This window comes from Dendrobates tinctorius, unplaced genomic scaffold (genome assembly GCF_039654945.1).
Source record: "Dendrobates tinctorius isolate UK_male_01 unplaced genomic scaffold, ASM3965494v1 ptg000070l, whole genome shotgun sequence".
Lineage (NCBI taxonomy): Eukaryota > Metazoa > Chordata > Amphibia > Anura > Dendrobatidae > Dendrobates > Dendrobates tinctorius.
In genome coordinates this window covers 82,126,487-82,148,733 of record NW_027361738.1, presented here as the reverse complement: position 1 = coordinate 82,148,733, position 22,247 = coordinate 82,126,487, and the positions used below count along the sequence as shown (strand labels likewise).

Genomic DNA, 22,247 nt, shown 5'->3' with positions numbered 1-22,247 from the left:
TTAATGTGGGTCAAAGAAGCGCCGTGCCTGCGTCTCCCCTTCTCCTGAATGCAGGCGGCCATCTGGTGGTCGGGTTGTACAGAAGGGGATCACTTAAAGATCTTGAGTGGTGGCGCTTTGTGTAAAAAAAAAATAATAATTTAGTAGATCATAAAGGTTACATGCATAACAAATTAAAAAGTGCGTCATGCAGTGGATGACGACACACAGCAGGAGGCAACGCATTACATAAATGGTTGTGTAGTGGTCCAGGCTATAAAGGTAACTCAATATATGAACAGCTCAAAAGTGCACGTAAATATCACCTGAAACATGATATAAGTGCATATCAAGAGATCTGAGTCAGTATAGGCAAGAAAGTGGACATAGAGAATGATGGAAATATCATGGAGTAATAGGCAGTTGAATAGCTCTAACTATACAGTATATGTTGTATACTCATGGACTATCCTACGTCAGACATGACACCAACCCTGGTGCTTGTGCTTGTTTCGGCACAAACTGGCTAATAGAGCAGTAAAAAATATGTGCTTATATAAAGAGCCAGACTTTATTGATGTATGCTATGGTTAGAGTTTCGGATCAGTTCTCAACCCCCTGAACAAGGCATGCAGCGTGTGACGTCAGACAATGTGACCGGAGTCTTACATGGAAGGGAGTCTCATCACATGACCACAAGGGCCGCTGCTCTAGATACAGCTGGGGATGCAGCCTGTCCTTCTGTCCCGCACATGCGCACCACCGGTACTTTGGCACTTTATAAGCCAGAAGGGAAAACTCGGCTCAACGATAGGATGATGAAACAGGAAAAATATTATTAAAGCAGCTGGCAGGACTCCTAGATGTGGAGCTCAAGAAACGAAGTTAGATCATTCCTGATATTGAATATCGCAATGTGACTGTGACGTCATCCTCCTATACAGAGCTGCCACTAGGAATTTCAGGGCCCCATACTGGCAAAATTTTTGGGGACCCCTGTCTCACTATGACATTCTGCCCCCGAGTCTCACATTCTGCCCCTCCTGTGTCTCACATTCTGCCCTTGTGTCTCACTTTCTGCCCCCTCCTGTGTCTCACTGTCACATTCTGACCCCAAGTCTCCATTCTGCCCCTGTGTCTCCATAATTACCTTTTTTTTTTTTTTTTTTTTTTAATCTGTTGTTGTGATCCCGAAGCAGCATAAAAATGGTCTGAGGACCCTAAGAGGAAGACAAAGAATTGGTAAATAGCGTTTAGAAGGGAGAAGAAAGGGTGAGAGGGTTAGTGAGTTTAGACGTCGGGAACTGAGAAGGGAAATGCTTTTCTCTCACTATGGGACGTATGGATAGACATTTATATATTGGCTTCTTCCATTAAAATATACAATATAGTATAAAGATATAAAGGGAAGACACAAAGTGTATCTACCCCTAATATCAGGAGCCTCAGTGTCACAACATGTCACATACAACAATGGGGGAAGCTTTTCCTTACTTTGGTGGACGTTGCACTTTTTTGCTGCTGTCACTTTTGCTGATGGAGAAATAGAAGAAATGATCACAAATAAATACCTTATAAAATAATTATCGGGAACAAGTCCTGGTCCCATAAGGACACAGACAATAAACATAATGTCTTTCCTACACATTTCTACATGATACAGATATATGGATAGATGTCATTACTGATTATTAGCTCATTGTATAAATAGCACTTTCACAAGCATTTGCATGGGACTGATCTCCTGCCAGGACGAATGATTGAATACTTTTGCATCTAGAAGACAGCAATTAGGACATAAGGACGTGTCCATTAGTGGGGAGAGGTTAAGGTACCTACCTGTTTTTGACCTGGCTCCTGTTCGTCCTCCTGAAACATTTTGGCATCCACCATTTACGTTTGCATCTGAAAAAAAAATCCAAACAAACAAATTGAGACCCAGACAGTTCATATTATCATTGTGATCAGTCTATGAGGATATATACAGCGATATTATCCTGTGTAACGTCCTGCGCTTATGTCACAATGTGACGTCATCGATCTAAAGCCCAAGGTCTCGTTAGAGTAAATGCAGCCACGATCGCTCTTATTACTTACGGGATCGGCTTTGTGTCGGCGCACGCAGTCTTTACTTCTGGCCTGTGACAAAAATAAAGTTTTCATTAGAAACAGAGATACTTGTGTTTGTGTCCTAAATAAATGCAGTGACTTAAAGAGTATCTGTCAGTAGGATCAACCCTCCTAAGCCGTCTATATGGGCATACAGGTCATGGAAAGCTGAATAAAATGATATATTGATGTCTGCGATCCGATGTTTTATTTCAGAGAAATCCATATTTTTCTTTCCTCTCCAAATTGGCCATTGGGCACTGGAAACAGTTTTCCGGATGGCCACTTTGACTACCAAGGTTGAAGATAGAAGGGCTGGTGTCTGTTTTCAGTGCCCCGTGGCCACATTGGAGCGGCATCGATAATCAGAAGAGACCAGGAGCTCAGAAAATTGTGCTTACTGTAACTCTGGTATAGGGGATCCCAAAAACCAATAGCCCCCAATATGTACATCCATGTTTTATATCCTCCTCAGTCTCTGCCCAGTGATAACAAGTCATTCATCAGTTACTAATAAATATCTAAAATCATATACAGCCCATAATATCTGTTTATGTCACTATCTCTCTACTTACAGTCTGGTGTTATCTTTGCCGCCATCTTTCTCTCCTATCTGTGGTGTTTTATGTCCCACGGACACTTCTTCCTCCTCTTCCTCACTGCTGGACACATAACATAGACTCGTTTTTTATTTGCAGTGTTTTTATAAATGAATTCAGAAAATAAAGTAAAAAAAAAGCCCCATGCGCCGTTCGCCACATTTTGAGCAGACGTCCCATCCCCGGAACACTGAATGGTGAATAGTAAATAGTTTATTGCTCCGTGTGTGACCCTCTGTTCATTATCCCCATTTACAGGGGCAGAACTACAGCCGTGTCAGCCATATGGACTGCAAAAAGGAGAGCATGTTTGGCCTGAGAGGAGGAGCGGGGAGAGAGACGATCAGGAGGAGAGCTGCACAAGTCTCTCTCTTCTGCTGGACCCTGATCATTGCAGGAGCGGAAGCTGGAGGTCACCTGACAGGTCCTAAATAGCTCTAGGCCCCTCCCTGATGTCACATTCCCACAAGGAATCTTATAGAACGGAGGGATAGAAATGGAGAACAACTGTATAGAGGGTACGGAAAGGCTCATAAATAAAGGATCTGACCTCATAGGTCTTTTATTTTTGGCTCCTCCATCAGTTATCATTACGTATATGCAGCCATGTTTTATACCAAGTGACTGACAGTGCCATAACTATCCATTTATTGTCCCTTTTCTCTCATTCTCGCCATTACCTCCTTTCTGACATATGTTTACCCCTTTAGACAGACAAGTGTAGGGTAATTGTGTAATGGGAACCAATGCGTTACGACATAGAGAGGCCTGAAATGAACAATGGATTAACCCTGGAAACTTGATAATTCTCTGAACAGAAAAAGTGTTAGAAATTATTTTAACGTTAGCTTATCAGACTAATTCGAAAATATATACCGTATTCATTTTTTTTCCAGTATTAATGCAAATGCAGCGATGAAAGTTCGTACTTGATGGATAACATTGGGACACCCTCATCTGCCACATATATATTCATCACTATTACAAATAGTTATGGTACCTGAGGAGCCCTATTACATATTTTGCATTGGAGCCCAAGAAGTTCAAGTTAAACCTCTGACTGCATCTATGTCTCATAGTAAAAAGTGTTGAGAAAATGGAAAACGGTCTTAGGAGCGCAAGAAAAAGACTCAGACGAGATTCTACCTGATGAAGACGGATCCTCCGTCGAAACGCGTAGTGGTTTAACCTCATCTCTCGTCTGAGTCTTTTTCCTGCGCTCCTAAGACCGTTTTCCATTTTCTCACTGCTCCTATCCTCCATCGGAGGCTTTCGGCTGGAGCTGCGGTGGAGACCTGACATCCTAGTCTGCCCCTGGGTTGCTTCCTAAGCGCTCCTCTATGACCGCTCATTACTGACTCTAATTCATAGTGAAAAGTAGCTGAGAACTACAAACATTGAAAGTCGTGGACCATGATTACACCAGTTACTTACGGCAGTAGCTCTTCAGAAACCCGTGAAATTGTTTTATAGAATCCGAAGCACCTGAAATGAAAAAAAGAAAGTTCTGAGTAGAAGAACTGATACTTAGGAAGCCTACAGATAAAAGTTATCAGCCGTGAAGTGCACAAAGCAGTGTGCTCTCTCGCCGGCAATAGAGCAGAGCGCACCGTCACTGCACATTGTAAGACAATTTGCCAGCATTTAAAGGCGTAACTTCTGGGCGGCTGGTTCTAATCTCTGCAAGCCGGGTTCTCATCTTACAAGGTGAACTGACATTGCGCTCTGCTTTCCTGCCAGCTCAGTACTACTGATCTGATGTGGCGAGAAAGGGCAGTCTTTGTGAGCAGAGCACAGTGCACATTGCGCAGGGAATAGCCCAGCCCCTGATATAGACGGTCACTGCTAATGCTTCATTTCAGGGATAGTGCAGAGGCCGGGGCAGTGACCTCAGCTTCTGCCCCCTGATGATGTTATATCTGAGTATCCCAGCATGCATTGGGATTTTCAAACAAAGCGTCATCAAAAAGGAAGTAAGAAAAAAAAGATGTCGCACGCCTGCAAGGAATTTTATAGAATTGAGGGATAGAAAAGGAAAACATCTTTGTAGACGGTACAGAAATGCTTATGAATAAAGGATCTGAACTCGCTGGTCTTTTGTTTTCGGCTCCTCCATCCTCCATCAGTTTTCACACTCTCCACTTACCTACTGAAAGTCAAACTCTCATACTCCCAAGAGTTTTCCTCCTGTTCCTCCTCACTCTCGTCTTCCTCACTATTGGACACATAAAATAAGTCATGTAAATCATATATAATCAACTTTCACATCCAGATGACACAAGGTTATATAAAGACTGGGGTAGGAAATGCTGAATGAAGACTCCCGATTAACCCCTTATTGAGGGCGCACTATCTCTGTATGAAGCAGGCTCAAGAGTAAAGTCTGCCCCCTGAACCACCAGTGATGGCTCTGTTACATAGCTGGCACCCCACAGTACCTGATACAATTGGACCTAGCTGTGATTGCATCAGTTTAACCCTTTAAATGCTGCTGTTATGTATGATAGCAGTATTAAAAAGGGCTTTAAAATGGTAACTGCCACTTTGTATGGCCATCAGTCCCCTCGCAAAGCGATCGTAGGGTGCTGATTGATTGACATTGCAGCTAGGGGTCTACTGGAGGCCTCTGTGTCCACCATGTGTGATCTCCTCACATGCATTGGGACACCCTCATCTGCCACATATATATTTATCACTATTACAAATGGTTATAGTAGCTGAGGGGCCCTCTTGATTAGAAGAATTGATACTTAGGAAGCCTGCAGATTAAAGTTATAAGACGTGATATACACAAAGCAGTGCGCTCTCTCGCCAGCAACAGAGCAGAGCACACTGTCACTGCACATTGCAATACAATTTCCCAGCATTTAAAGGCATAACTTTTGGGCGGCTGGTGCCCCTCTCTACAAGCTAAGTGTTCATCCTAAAATGTGAAATGACAGTGCGCTCTAATCTGTTGCTGGCTCATTACTACTGATCTGAACTGGTGAGAATGCGCAGTCTTTGCACACAGTGCACATTGCACAGTGAATAGCCAAGCCCCTGAAATGAAGGTCACTGCTAATGCTTAGTTTCAGGGATAGTGCAGATGCTGGGGCAATGACCGCAATTTCTGCCCCCTGATAATGTTTTGTCTGAATATCCAAGCATTCACTGGGATTTTCAAACAAAGCGTCATCAAAAAGTAAGTAAGAAAAAAAATCATGTCGCAAGCCTGGAAGGAATTTTAAAGAAATGAGGGATAAAAATGGAGAAAAACTTTGTAGATGGTACAGAAATGCTCATGAACAAAGGATCTGACCTCACTGGTCTTTTGATTTTGGCTCCTCCATCAGTTATCATTGCATATACATAGACATATATGCATCCATGTTTTATACCGAATGACTGAAAGTGCCATAACTATAAGTATATAATGTTCCATATTGTATGTACATATCCCCCAATATATATTTAGCCTCACACTCTCCACTTACCCAATCACACTCCAAGTCTCACTGTCATCTTCTTCACTATTGGACACAAAAAATAAGTCATGTAAATCATATATAATCTAATCTGACATCCAGATGACACAGGGTTATATAAAGACTGGGGTAGGAAATGCTGAATGAAATGTCCCGATTAACCCCTTATTGAGGGCGCACTATCTCTGTATGGAGTGGGCTCAAGAGTAAAGTCTGCCCCCTGAACCACCTGTGGCATCCAACAGTACCTGATGCAACTGCAGCTAGCCGTGATTGCATCAGTTTAGCCCTTTAAATACTGCTGTGATGTATGATAGCAGTATTAAAAAGGGCTTTTAAACGGCGACTGACACTTTGTATGGCAATCGGCCCTCACGCAAAGCGATCGTAGGGTGAGGGTGCTGATTGGTTGACATTGCAGCTAGGGATCTACTGGAGGCCTCCTTGTCTGCCATGTGTGATCTTCTCATGCATTGGGACTCCCTCATCTGCCACATATATATTCATCACTATTACAACTGGTTATAGTAGCTGTGGGGCCCTGTTGCATAATTTGTATTGAAGCCCAAGAAGTTCAAGTTACACCTCTGATTGCATCCATGTCTCATAGTTAAAAGGTACCGAGGACTAAATCATTGAAAGTTGTGGACCATGATTACACCAGTTACTTACGACAGTGGCTCTTCATTAAGCGATGCAAGTGTTTCATTGGGATCAAAGCAGCTGAAATGAAAAAATAAAGTTCTGATTAAAAGAATTGACACTTAGGAAGCCTACAGATAAACATTATCAGCCGTGTTGTGCACAAAGCAGTGTGCTCTCTCAACGGAAACAGAGCAGAGCGCACTGTCACTGCATATTGTAAGATGATTTCCCAGCATTTAAAGGGAATCTGTCACCACTTTTTTGGGATATCATGTAAAAATATCATTCAATTTAGTGTCACTTATGCATTATACAAGTACTTTTGATACCCCTTGACACGCCTCACTAATGATACATAAATACCTTTTTATTCCTCGCGCGATGTATGTAAATATGCTCGATCTGGTCCGATGAGTGGGGCTTATTTTCCGTCTCCACCCCCCCTCCTTTGCTTGATGTACGTATTCTTTTCTGTGAATATCACAGATCGCGTACAGTTACCACGCATGCTCATTCAAATGGCCTCTCGCGTATGCGCAGTGTGCTTTGCCCAACTGTGGGAATAGCCGAAAAACAATATTGCGCATACTTGTATACTTCCGGGCCATAGAAAGCCATGGTGTGTGCCAGCGCATGTGCAATAACGACTTTATGCTTTGCCCACATTTGGGCAAAGCATACTGCGCACACGCGGTAACTCTAAGCGATCTGTGATAGTCACAGAAAAGAATACCAACAGCAAGCAGAGGAGGAGTGGTGGAGATGGACAATAAGTCCAGCCCATTAGACTAGACAGAACATATTTACATACACCGCTGGAGGAATAAAAACAATATTTATATATTATTGGTGAGTAGAGAAAGGGTATCAAAAGTACTTGTATAATGCAGAGGTGACACTAAATTGAATGATATTTTTACATAAAACATGGTGACAGATTACCTTTAAAAGCGTAACTTGAGGGTGGTTGGTGCTCCTCTTTACTAGCCAAATATTCATCTTACAAAGTGAATTGACAGTGCGCTCTGATCTGTTGCCGGCTCTTTACTACTTTTCTGATTTGACAAGAAAGCACAGTCTGCGCGCAGCACACAGTGCACATTGCACAGTGAACAGCCAAGCCCCTGAAATGAAGGTCACTACTAATGCTTCATTTCAGGGATAGTGCAGAGGTTAGGGAAGTGACCGAAGCTTCTCCCCTAATGATGTTTTGTCTAAGTATCCCAGCATGCACTGGGATTTTCAAACAAAGCCTCATCAAAAAGTAAGAGAGAAAAAAAAAGATGTCGCACGCCTGCAAGGAATTTTATAGAATTGAGGGATAAAAATGGAGAACAACTTTGTAGATGGAACAGAAATGCTCATGAACAAAGGATCTGACCTCATTTGTCTTTTGATTTTGGCTCCTCCATCAGTTATCATTGCATATACATAGACATATATGCAGCCATGTTTTATACCAAATGACTGAAAGTGCCATAACTATAACTATATAATGTTCCATATTGTATGTATATATCCCCCAATATATATTTAGCCTCACACTCTCCACTTACCCAATCACACTCCAATCCTCACTCTCACAAGATGTTTTCACCTGTTCCTCCTCACTCTCTTCTTTATCACTATTGGAAACATAAAATAAGTCATGTAAATCATATATAATCTACTTTGACATCCAGATAACACAGGGTTATATAAAGATTGGGGTAAGATGTGATGAATGAAGAGCCCAGATTAACCCCTTATTGAGGGCGCACTATCTCTGTATGGAGCAGGCTCAAAAGTAAAGTCTGCCCCCTGAACCACCAGTGATGGCTCTGTTACATATCTGGCACCCACAGTACCTGATACAATTGGAGATAGCCGTTTTAGCATCAATTTAACCCTTTAAATACTGCTGTGATATATGATAGCAGTATTAAAAAGGGCTTTAAAACGGCGACTGACACTTTGTATGGCCATCAGCCCCCACGCAAATCGATCATAGGGTGCTGATTGATTGACATTGCAGCTAGGGGTCTACTTGAGGCCTCCGTGTCTGCCATGTGTGATCTCCTCACATGCATTGGGACACCCTCATCTGCCACATATATATTCATCACTATTACAACTGGTTATAGTAGCTGTGGGGCCCTGTTGAATAATTTGCATTGAAGCCCAAGAAGTTCAAGTTACACCTCTGATTGCATCCATGTCTCATTGTTAAAAGGTACTGGGGACAAAACCATTGAAAGTTGTGGACCATGATTACACCAGTTACTTACGACAGTGGCACTTCACTAAGCGATGCAAGTGTTTCAATGGAATCAAAGCAGCTGAAATGAAAAAATAAAGTTCTGATTAAAAGAATTGATACTTAGGAAGCCTACAGATAAAAGTTATCAGCCGTGATGTGCACAAAGCACTGCGCTCTCTCAACGGCAACAGAGCAGAGCGCACTGTCACTGCAGATTGTAAGATGATTTCCCAGCATTTAAAGGGAATCTGTCACTTTTTTGGGATATCAAGTAAAAATATCATTCAATTTAGTGTCACCTAGGCATTAAACTAGTACTTTTGATACCGCTTGACTCCTCACCAATGATACATAAATACCGTTTTTATTCCTCCCGCGGTGTATGTAAATATGCTCAGTCCGGTCCGATGGGCGTAGCTTATTGCCCGTCTCTCGCCCCCTCCTGGCTTGCTCTACGCATTCCTTTTGGGTAATTCCTGCGTTCGTTTTGAGTTATCGTGCGTGCGTTTTCAAATGGTCCCTCGCGCATGCGTAGTGTGCTTTACCCAACTGTAGGCAAAGCCGAAAAACAGTATTGCGCATGCTTCGGCATGCACGATTGCGTTCTATGGCCAGCAAGTATATTTGCATACTTCCGAGCCATAGAAAGCCATGGTGTATGCCGGCGCATGTGCAATAATGATTTTAAGCTTTGCCCACAGTTGGGCAAAACATACTGCGTACGATCGAGAGGCCATTTGAATGCGCACATGCGGTAACTATAAGCGATCTGTGATATTCACAGAAAAGAATACGTACAGCAAGCAGAGGAGAGGGGGGTGGAGATGGACAATAAGCCTCACCCATCGGCCTGGACCGAGCACAATTACATACACCGCGGGAGGAATTAAAATGTTATTTATGTATCATTAGTGGGGAGTGAAGGGGTATCAAAAGTACTTTTATAATGCAGAGGTGACACTAAATTGAATGATATTTTTACAATATATTCCAAAAATGTGGTGACAGATTCCCTTTAAGGGCGTATCTTGTGGGCAGTTGGTGCTCCTCTCTACTAGCCAAGTATACATGTTACAAAGTGAACTGACAGTGCGCTCTGATCTGTTGTCGGCTCATTACTACTGATCTGATCTGGTGAGAATCCGCAGTCTTTGCGCACAGCACACAGTGCACATTGCACAGTGAATAGCCAAGCCCCTGAAATGAAGGTCACTGCTAATTCTTCGTTTCAGGGATAGTGCAGAGGCTGGGGCAGTAAACGCAGTTTTCTGCCTCCTGATGATGTTCTGTCTGAGTATCCCTGGGATTTTCAAACAAAGAGTCATCAATAAGGAAGTTAGAAAAAAAAGATGTTGCATGCCTGCAATGAATTTTATAGAAGTGAGGGATTGAAATGGAGAACAACTTGATGGTAGAGAAATGCTCATGAACAAATGATCTGACCTCACTGGCCTTTTGCTTCTGGCTCCTCCATCAGTTATCATTGCATATACATGTAATAGGTGGCCGGTCTCCTCAGTTGCGCCCTCTCCTTCTCCTATGTAACCCCCCCACGAGCACTATGTTTTATGTCTTGTAATTTTAATGCTGTATTTGTATTATAATGTATTATGTCTGATATTGTACTGGGATGTTCCCCTTTAAATGACTGTATATGAGTTAGGGACAGTCAACAGTTAACATTATAGGCTGGGCCAGCAGCAGCAGAAAGGCAGGAGAAAGCTGCTGCTTCAGGAACAACTGCACAGATCCTCGGCAAGGGTAGATGTATACTGCAGAAGGGGCATTTCCAGACTCCCAAATGGGAGAGATATGTTGCCCCATATCAAAGGCTTTTAGAGACTGAGGGACTACAACACAGGCCTCCAGGACTTTGAGGAGGACCTTTGCTGAAGGGGTCTCAGGCGCCCAGATTCCAGCGATTGGACTACTGCGAACCTCGGCTGCTGCGGCCGTTGTGGATGCGACTACATCAAATGTCAGGGAGAGAGCAGGAAGCCAATGTTGAAATTCTCTTTTTGTCTATCCTTTATCACTGTTCAATAAAAAGTTACGTTTCCCTTGTTGGAGTACAGCTGCATCCCCAGACTCTTAATTGCCTGGACTGCTGAGACCAAAGAAAGACAAGGTAACTCTTCGGGGAAAGGCTGTATCAGTCCTGTGTTGTATGTGCAAGGGGCCGGAGTGTCTACAGACTGTGTTTAGTGGGTGAGCATGGTCCGGACTACCACCCCAGTACCCCTTGTTACATACATAGACAAATATGCATCCATGTTTTATACCAAGTGACTGAAAGTGCCATAAGTATAAGTATATAATGTTCCATATTGTCTGTATATATCAGCCAATATATATTTAGTCTCACACTCTCCACTTACCCAATCACACTCCAATTCTCACTGTCATCTTCTTCACTATTGGACACAAAAAATAAGTCATGTAAATCACATATAATCTAATCTGACTTCCAGATAACACAGGGTTATATAAAGACTGGGGTAGGAAATGCTGAATGAAGAGTCCCGATTAACCCCTTATTGAGGGCACACTATCTCTGTACGGAGCAGGCTCAAGAGTACAATTGGAGATAGCCATGATAACATCATTTTAACCCTTTAAATACTGCTGTGATATATGATAGCAGTATTAAAACGGTCTTTAAAATGGCGACTGCTTCTTTGTATGGCCATCATTCCCCACGCAAAGCGATCATAGGGTGCTGATTGACTGACATTGCAGCTAGGGGTCTACTGAAGGCCTTTGTGTCTGCCATGAGTGATCTCCTCACATGCATTGGGACACCCTCATCTGCCACATATATATTTATCACTATTACAAATGGTTATAGTAGCTGAGGGGCCCTGTTGATTAGAATTGATACTTAGGAAGCCTGCAGATAAAAGTTATCAGCCGTGATGTGCACAAAGCAGTGCGCTCTCTCGCCGGCAACAGAGCAGAGCTGCACATTGTAAGACAATTTTCCCAGCATTTAAATCTGTAACTTCTGGGCAGTTGGTGCTCATCTCTACAAGCCAGGCGTTCATCTTAAAAGGTGAACTGACAGTGCGCTCTGATCTGTTGCCGGCTCATTACTACTGATCTGATCTGATGAGAATGCGCAGTCTTTGCATGCAGCGCACAGTGCACAGTGCACAGTGATTAGTCAAACCCCTATATAGACGGTCACTGCTCATGCTTAGTTTCAGGGATAGTGCAGAGGCTGGGGCAGTGACCGCAGCTTCTGCCCGCTGATGATGTTTTTTCTGACAATGCGTCATCAAAAAGCAAGTAAGAAAAAATATATATCACATGCCTGGAAGGAATTTTATAGAATTGAGGGATAGAAATGGAGAACAACTTTGTAGATGGTACAAAAATGCTCATGAACAAAGGATCTGACCTCATTTGTCTTTGGTTTTTGGCTCCTCCATCAGTTATCATTGCGTATACATAGACATATATGCAGCCATGTTATATACCAAATGACTGAAAGTGCCATAACTATAAGTATATAATGTTCTATACTGTATATATATATATCCCCCATTACATATTTAGTGTCACACTCTCCACTTACCTACTGAAACACAAATCCTCACTCTTCCAAGAGTTTTCCTCCTGTTCCTCCTCACTCACATCTTTATCACTATTGGAAACATAAAATAAGTCATGTAAATCATATATAATCTACTTTGACATCCAGATAACACAGGGTTATATAAAGATTGGGGTAAGATGTGCTGAATGAAGAGTCCAGATTAACCCCTTATTGAGGGCGCACTATCTCTGTATGGAGCAGGCTCAAAAGTAAAGTCTGCCCCCTGAACCACCAGTGATGGCTCTGTTACATATCTGGCACCCACAGTACCTGATACAATTGGAAAGAGCCGTTTTAGCATCAATTTAACCCTTTAAATACTGCTGTGATGTATGATAGCAGTATTTAAAAGGGCTTTAAAACGGCGACTGACACTTTGTATGGCCATCAGCCCCCACGCAAAGCGATCATAGGGTGCTGATTGATTGACATTGCAGCTAGGGGTCTACTAGAGGCCTCCTTGTCTGCCATGTGTGATCTTCTCATGCATTGGGACACCCTCATCTGCCACATATATATTCATCACTATTACAACTGGTTGTAGTAGCTGTGGGGCCCTGTTGCATAATTTGTATTGAAGCCCAAGAAGTTCAAGTTACACCTCTGATTGCATCCATGTCTCATAGTTAAAGGGTACTGAGGACTAAATCATTGAAAGTTGTGGACCATGATTACACCAGTTACTTACGACAGTGGCTCTTCATTAAGCGATGCAAGTGTTTCATTGGGATCAAAGCAGCTGAAATGAAAAAATAAAGTTATGATTAAAAGAATTGATACTTAGGAAGCCTACAGATAAACATTATCAGCCGTGTTGTGCACAAAACAATGTGCTCTCTCAACGGCAACAGAGCAGAGCGCACTGTCACTGCAGATTGTAAGATGATTTCCCAGCATTTAAAGGGAATCTGTCACCACTTTTTTGGGATATCATGTAAAAATATCATTCAATTTAGTGTCACTTATGCATTGTACAAGTACTTTTGATACCCCTTGACACGCCCCACTAATGATACATAAATACCTTTTTATTCCTCGCGCGATGTATGTAAATATGCTCGATCTGGTCCAATGGGTGGGGCTTATTTTCTGTCTCCACCCCCCTCCTTTGATTGATGTACGTATTCTTTTCTGTGAATATCACAGATCGCGTACAGTTGCCACGCATGCTCATTCAAATGGCCTCTCGCGTATGCGCAGTGTGCTTTGCCCAACTGTGGGATTAGCCGAAAAACAATATTGCGCATGCATGGGCATAAGCAATTGCGTTCTATGGCCTGGAAGCATACTTGTATAATTCCGGGCCATAGAAAGCCATGGTGTGTGCCAGCGCATGTGCAATAATGACTTTATGCTTTTCCCACAATTGGGCAAAGCATACTGCGCACACGTGAGAGGCCATTTGAATGCGTACACGCGGTAACTCTAAGCGATCTATGATATTCACAGAAAAGAATACGTACAGCAAGCAGAGGAGTGGTGGAGATGGACAATAAGCCCAGCCCATTAGACTAGACAGAACATATTTACATACACCGCTGGAGGAATAAAAACGATATTTATGTATTATTGGTGAGTAGTGAAAGGGTATCAAATGTACTTGTATAATGCAGAGGTGACACTAAATTGAACGATATTTTTACATAAAACATGGTGACAGATTACCTTTAAAAGCGTAACTTGAGGGCGGTTGGTGCTCCTCTTTACTAGCCAAATATTCATCTTACAAAGTGAACTGACAGTGCGCTCTGATCTGTTGCCGACTCTTTACTACTTTTCTGATTTTGCAAGAAAGCGCAGTCTTTGCATGCAGCACACAGTGCACATTGCACAGTGAACAGCCAAGCCCCTGAAATGAAGGTCACTACTAATTCTTCATTTCAGGGATAGTGCAGAGGCTGGGGAAGTGACCGAAGCTTCTCCCCTAATGATGTTTTGTCTAAGTATCCCAGCATGCACTGGGATTTTCAAACAAAGCCTCATCAAAAAGTAAGAGAGAAAAAAAAAGATGTCGCACGCCTGCAAGGAATTTTATAGAATTGAGGGATAAAAATGGAGAACAACTTTGTAGATGGAACAGAAATGCTCATGAACAAAGGATCTGACCTCACTGGTCTTTTGATTTTGGCTCCTCCATCAGTTATCATTGCATATACATAGACATATATGCAGCCATGTTTTATACCAAATGACTGAAAGTGCCATAACTTTAAGTATATAATGTTCTACATTGTATGTATATATCCCCCAATATATATTTAGCCTCACACTCTCCACTTACCCAATCACACTCCAAGTCTCACTCTCACAAGATGTTTCATCCTGTTCCTCCTCACTCTGATGTTCCTCACTATTGGACACATAAAACAAGTCATGTAAATCATATATCATCTACTTTGACATCCAGATAACACAGGGTTATATTAAGATTGGGGTAGGAAATGCTGAATGAAAAGTCTCGATTAACCCCTTATTGAGGGCACACTATCTCTGTATGGAGCGGGCTCAAGAGTAAAGTCTGCCCCCTGAACCACCTGTGGCATCCAACAGTATCTGATGCAACTGCAGCTAGCCGTGATTGCATCAGTTTAGCCCTTTAAATGCTGCTGTGAAGTATGATAGCAGTATTAAAAAGGGCTTTAAAATGGCGACTGACACTTTGTATGGCGATCGGCCCCCACAGAAAACGATCGCAGGGTGCTGATTGATTGACATTGCAGCTAGGAGTTCACTGGAGGCCTCCGCATCTGTCATGTGTGATCTCACATGCATTGGGACACCCTCATCTGCCACTATATATTCATCACTATTACAAATGGTTATAGAAACTGAGGGGCCCTGTTGCATAATTTGCATTGAAGCCCAAGAAGTTCAAGTTACACCTCTGATTGCATTTATGTCTCATTGTTAAAAGGTACTGGGGACTAAACCATTGAAAGTTGTGGACCATGATTACACCAGTTACTTACGACAGTGGCACTTCACTAAGCGATGCAAGTGTTTCATTGGAATCAAAGCAGCTGAAATGAAAAAATAAAGTTCTGATTAAAAGAATTGATACTTAGGAAGCCTACAGATAAAAGTTATCAGCCGTGATGTGCACAAAGCAGTGTGCTCTCTCAATGGCAAGAAAGTAGAGCGCACTGTCACTGCAGATTGTAAAATGATTTCCCAGCATTTAAAGGGAATCTGTCACTTTTTTGGGATATCATGTAAAAATATCATTCAATTTAGTGTCACCTATGCATTAAACTAGTACTTTTGATACCGCTTGACTCCTCACCAATGATACATAAATACCGTTTTTATTCCTCCAGCGGTGTATGTAAATATGCTCGGTCCGGTCCGATGGGCGTAGCTTATTGCCCGTCTCTCGCCCCCTACTGGCTTGCTCTACGCATTCCTTTTGGGTAATTCCTACATTCATTTTGAGTTATCGTGCGTGCGCTTTCAAATGGTCCCTCGCGCATGCGTACTGTGCTTTACCCAACTGTGGGCAAAGCTGAAAAACAGTATTGCGCATGTGTCGGCATACACGATTACGTTCTATGGCCAGCAAGTATTTTTGTATACTTCCGGGCCATAGAAAGCCATGGTGTATGCGGGCGCATGTGCAATAATGATTTTAAGCTTTGCCCACAGTTGGGCAAAACATACTGCGTACGATCGAGAGGCTATATGAATGCGCACATGCGGTAACTATAAGCAATCTGTGATATTCACAGAAAAGAATACGTACAGCAAGCAGAGGAGAGGGGGGTGGAGATGGACAATAAGCCTCACCCATCGGACTGGACTGAGCATAATTACATACACCGCGGGAGGAATTAAAATGTTATTTATGTATCATTAGTGGGGAGTGAAGCGGTATCAAAAGTACTTGTATAACGCAGAGGTGACACTAAATTGAATGATATTTTTACAATATATTCCAAAAATGTGGTGACAGATTCCCTTTAAGGGCGTATCTTGTGGGCAGTTGATGCTCCTCTCTACTAGCCAAATATACATGTTACAAAGTGAACTGACAGTGCGCTCTGATCTGTTGTCGGCTCATTACTACTGATCTGATCTGGTGAGAATGCGCAGTGTTTGCGCACAGCACACAGTGCACATTGCACAGTGAATAGCCAAGCCCCTGAAATGAAGGTCACTGCTATTTCTTCGTTTCAGGGATAGTGCAGAGGCTGGGGCAGTAACCGCAGTTTCTGCCTCCTGATGATGTTCTGTCTGAGTATCCCTGGGTTTTTCAAACAAAGAGTCATTAATAAGGAAGTAAGAAAAAAAAGATGTTGCATGCCTGCAATGAATTTTATAGAAGTGAGGGATAGAAATGGAGAACAACTTGATGGTAGAGAAATGCTCATGAACAAATGATCTGACCTCACTGGCCTTTTGCTTCTGGCTCCTCCATCAGTTATCATTGCATATACATGTAATAGGTGGCCGGTCTCCTCAGTTGCTCCCTCTCCTTCTCCTATGTAACCCCCTCCCACGAGCACTATGTTTTATGTCTTGTAATTTTTATGCTGTATTTGTATTATAATGTATTATGTCTGATATTGTACTGGGATGTTCCCCTTTAAATGACTGTATATGAGTTAGGGACAGTCAACAGTTAACATTATAGGCTGGGCCAGCAGCAGCAGCAAGGCAGGAGAAAGCTGCTGCTTCAGGAACAACTGCACAGATCCTCGGCAAGGGTAGATGTATACTGCAGAAGGGGCATTTCCAGACACCCAAATGGGAGAGATATGTTGCCCCAGATCAAAGGCTCTTAGAGACTGAGGGACTACAACACAGGCCTCCAGGACTTTGAGGAGGACCTTTGCTGAAGGGGTCTCAGGCGCCCAGATTCCAGTGATTGGACTACTGCGAACCTCAGCTGCTGCGGCCGTTGTGGATGCGACTACAGTAAATGTCAGGGAGAGAGCAGGAAGCCAATGTTGAAATTCTCTTTTTGTCTATCCTTTATCACTGTTCAATAAAAAGTTACATTTCAATTGTTGGAGTACAGCTGCATCCCCAGACTCTTAATTGCCTGGACTGCTGACACGAAAGAAAGACAAGGTAACTCTTTGTGGAAAGGCTGCATCAGTCCTGTGTTGCATGTACAAGGGGTCGGGGTGTCTACAGACTGTGTTTAGTGGGTGAGCATGGTCCGGACTACCACCCCAGTACCCATTGTTACATACATAGACAAATATGCATCCATGTTTTATACCAAGTGACTGAAAGTGCCATAAGTATAAGTATATAATGTTCCATATTGTATGTATATATCCCCCAATATATATTTAGTCTCACACTCTCCACTTACCCAATCACACTCCAATTCTCACTGTCATCTTCTTCACTATTGGACACAAAAAATAAGTCATGTAAATCATATAATCTAATCTGAAATCCAGATAACACAGGGTTATATAAAGACTGGGGTAGGAAATGCTGAATGAAGAGTCCCGATTAACCCCTTATTGAGGGCGCACTATATCGGTATGGAGCAGGCTCAAGAGTACAATTGGAGATAGCCATGATAACATCAATTTAACCCTTTAAATACTGCTGTGATGTATGATAGCAGTATTAAAAAGGTCTTTAAAATGGTGACTGCCACTTTGTATGGCCATCATTCCCCACGCAAAGCGATCATAGGGTGCTGATTGATTGACATTGCAGCTAGGGGTCTACTGGAGGCCTCCGTGTCTGCCATGTGTAAACTCCTCACATGCATTGGGACACCCTCATCTGCCACATATATATTCATCATCACTATTACAACTGGTTATAGTAGCTGAGGGGCCCTGTTGAATAATTTGCATTGAAGCACAAGCAGTTCAAGTTCCACTTCTGATTGCATCTATGTTTCATAGTTAAAAGGTACTAAGGACTAAATCATTGAAATTTAAGGACCATGATTACACCAGTTACTTACGGCTGTGGCACTTCATTAAATGATGCAAGTGTTTCAGTGGATCCAAAGCAGCTGAAATGAAAAAATAAAGTTCTGATTAGAAGAATTGATACTTTTGAATCCTACAGTTAAAAGTTTCTCTTGCCGGCAACAGAGCAGAGCGCACTGTCACTGCACATTATAAGACAATTTCCCAGCATTTAAAGGCGTAACTTGTGGGCATCTGGTGCTCCTCTCTACAAGCGAAGTATTCATCTTAAAAGGTGAACTGACAGTGCTCTCTGATCTGTTGCCGGCTCATTACTACTGATTTGAGCCGGCGAGAAAATCCACTGTCTTTGTGCATATCGCCCAGGACTAGCCCAGCCTCTGAAATGAAGGTCACTGCTAACACTTAATTTCAGTAACAGGGCAATGATTGGGACAGTGACTGCAGCCTCTGCCTCCTGATGAAGGTTTATTTGAGTATCCAAGCATGCACTGGGATTTTTAAATGAAGCGTCATCAAAAAGAAAGTAAGAAAAAGAAAGAAAAGCAGTTGGATAGTGTAGTTAGGGAAGGATATGGAATTTTTAATTAAAGTATATTAGAAAATAACTTCAATTTTGGCATTAAATAGATAGGGATTTAGAATGAAAATCACTTTGTATTTCGGGCTATTCCTGTAACACCATGGCTAATATAAAGAGTAAAAAAAATCTATATAACTTGTCTCTTAGCAGCATACAAATCACCTCCAGAATCTATACAGATCTATGTTGAGATCAGTTGTAGTGCAAACTATGATTATCCTTTAATCTAGGGCTCTAAGACAGTATTTGGTCGGTCAGGAGTTAGGGTAAATTTTTGGCAGTACTGTAATTTTTTCATGACCTCATTGTTATCCTATGGGGGAAAAGGATGAATAACAGTATGAAGAATACAACGGGGTCTAAAGTCTCTATTAGTGAAAGTAATGTATGCTTCATATGGAAACATTGTAAATGCCCATGAGCGAGAGCGGTAATGCCATGATGCCATCATTATGGAGTCCTCCCCTTATTGGTACACATACCACTCATATATGAATGTGGTAGGAAGATGGAATAAGATAAATAACTGAATACTCACTTTGTGTTCTCCATTTTGTGTATCAATCTGTTAAAGAAAAAACAGTAAAAAAATTGATATTACACATACACATTTACCAAAATGGTAGGACGAGAAATGATAATGTTGAACCCTAATATAAGCAGTGTAGACATCTCTGTGAATTATTACAGGGAGAAAATGGGAAAATGAATAATCACAGTTATATCAGATACATACATCTTATCCAGATGTTGCTCCTTCTTCTCTTCCGCTTTCTCCTCTTCCTTTTCCTACTCCTCCTCCTCTTCTTCCTCCGTTTCCTCCGCTTCCTCCTCCTCTTTCTCCTCCTCTTCCTCCTCCTCCTCCTCCTTTTCCTCCTCCGCTTCCTCCTCCTCTTTCTCCTCCTCTTTCTCCTCTGCTTCCTCCTCCTCTTACTCCTCCTCCTCCTCTTACTCCTTCTCCTCTGCTTCCTCCTCTTCCTCCTCTGCTTCCTCCTCCTCTTTCTCCTCCTCTTTCTCCTCCGCTTCCTCCTCCTCTTCCTCCTCCTCCTCCTCCTCTTACTCCTCCTCCTCCGCTTCCTCCTCTTCCTCCTCCGCTACCTTCCTCCTATTAAAGAGTAAGAAGACAATGAGAATTGATGTCATCTGCTCCATGGCTGATAACAGAAGATCATCAAAGGTCACTAGACAGTTTTTATATTCAGATATAGACAGTAGTTATAGAATAGAGACACCGACTTATAACATAGTTATGAATATTACTGTAGCCAAAACTGGGACACATAAGCCAGCAATGTCTCCGCAAGCCAACATGGCAAAACCCCAAACACCGGACTTTGGGTGGAGTTTGCCCCTTTTACAACACTTTTTGTTGCATATTATAACTATTCTGTTGGACTTTGCCTTTCCCTGACCATTGACTAGGCCGTACCAACATTTTTGAAAAGTGTCCTGGCTGGCGTAAAAAAAAAGCCAAAAGGCGCTAAATTTTACTTGGGTCTACATATTACATAAAAATATACTTTTGTGGCATAGTGTTGGATGAATTACTCTTAAGAATGAAAATTTCAAAGCTATAAATCTGCCATGCCTGAACTTGGCCTTAGAGAAGAGTCATACAGCTGTATTACTCAGAGGAGGATCGCAACACAAAGCTTGGACTGACCGGTGACTTTCTTGACCCGAGCGTGACAGCGTGTGTTTTTTTACAGCTGTCATGCTCGTGTCAGGAGAGATGAAGGCCGGTCCGAGCATTGCGTTGTGATCTTCGTCCAAGTTATATGACTGTCTGATTCTTCCCTAAGGCTAATGCGCGATGGTAGCACAGAGTCATCTGCCATTCTCCTCACTCACAAGGAGCTTCTCTCTATGGGAAGAGAAGTTGCAGAAGATTATGAGAGACATGGAAGATGACTCTCTGCCATCAAGTGACCCCAGTCTATCAGAGAAATTATAGATTTAGGAAAAGTAAGAACTTACCTTATTCCTCTCACAAATAACTCTCTCTCTCTCTCTCTCTCTCAAACAACAAAATCCTGAAATGATAGGAAAAAAAAGAATTACAGTAGACGTCAAATTTCATTCCTGGTCTGATATTTGTGAAGAAATGAAGGGGGATCAATCGGTTACTGACACCTCAGATCATTAACTAAAGATTCATTTTTAAATAAGGGAATTAAAATCTATAAGGGGAAGAGATATTCTGAACTTACAGGGTTAATACCTACAGATAAAGAAGAAAGTAGCAGAACATAATAAAGGACATATAAAGAGGCTAATACAAAGTTGACTTACACTTCGCTGCCAACTGCAGCCCTCTAGTGAGTATCCCCTCAGCAGTTACCGTGATGTCACCGTGTGATGTCATCACTTGCCATGGATTACTAATCACCAGTAACAACAGTAACTGTCGGAAGTGACAAAAACATGCAACCAATCCAGTTTACTTGAAACGTTCCTTTAAGTGACTGTATGTACCAGATACAAAAACATACAGTCATATGTTAAAGTTTGGGCACCCCTATTAATGTTAACCTTTTTTCTTTATAGCAATTTTGGTTTTTGCAACAGCTATTTCAGTTTCATATATCTAATAACTGATGGCCTCAGTTATATTTCTGGATTCAAATGAGGTTTATTGTACTAACAGAAAATGTGCAATCTGCGTTTAAACAAAATTTGACCGGTGCAAAAGTATGGGCACATTAACATAAAAGTGACATTAATATTTCATAGATCCTCCTTTAGCAAAAATAACAGCCTCTAGTCACTTCCTGTAGCTATTAATGAGTTCCTGGATCCTGGATGAAGGTACTTGTGACCATTCCTGTTTACAAAACAATTCCAGTTCAGTTAAGTTTGATGGTCGCCGAGCATGGACAGCCCGCTTCAAATCATCCCACAGATGTTCAATGATATTCAGGTCTGGGGACTGGGATGGCCAGTCCAGAACATTGTAATTGTTCCTCTGCATGAATGCCTGAGTAGATTTGGAGCGGTGTTTTGGATCATTGTCTTGCTGAAATATCCATCCCCTGCGTTCCCTTCAACTTCGTCACTGATTCTTGCACATTATTGTCAAGAATCTGCTGATACTGAGTTGAATCCATGCGACCCTCAACTTTAAC

General features: G+C 42.2%; 2 long non-coding RNA genes across 2 annotated transcripts; both read right to left on the bottom strand.

Annotated features, from left to right (window-relative positions):
* Nucleotides 1-1,119: 1,119 nt before the first annotated feature.
* Nucleotides 1,120-1,884, bottom strand: LOC141095963 (uncharacterized). Its single transcript, XR_012233525.1, has 3 exons — nt 1,819-1,884; nt 1,474-1,512; nt 1,120-1,199 (listed from the first exon to the last, which is right to left on the bottom strand). It is a non-coding gene; the product is annotated as an uncharacterized lncRNA (long non-coding RNA).
* A 2,175-nt stretch (nt 1,885-4,059) lies between these two features.
* LOC141095962 (uncharacterized) lies at nt 4,060-8,424 on the bottom strand. The gene is made up of 5 exons (XR_012233524.1): nt 8,356-8,424; nt 6,827-6,877; nt 6,164-6,199; nt 4,834-4,902; nt 4,060-4,172 (listed from the first exon to the last, which is right to left on the bottom strand). It is a non-coding gene; the product is annotated as an uncharacterized lncRNA (long non-coding RNA).
* Nucleotides 8,425-22,247: the final 13,823 nt, after the last annotated feature.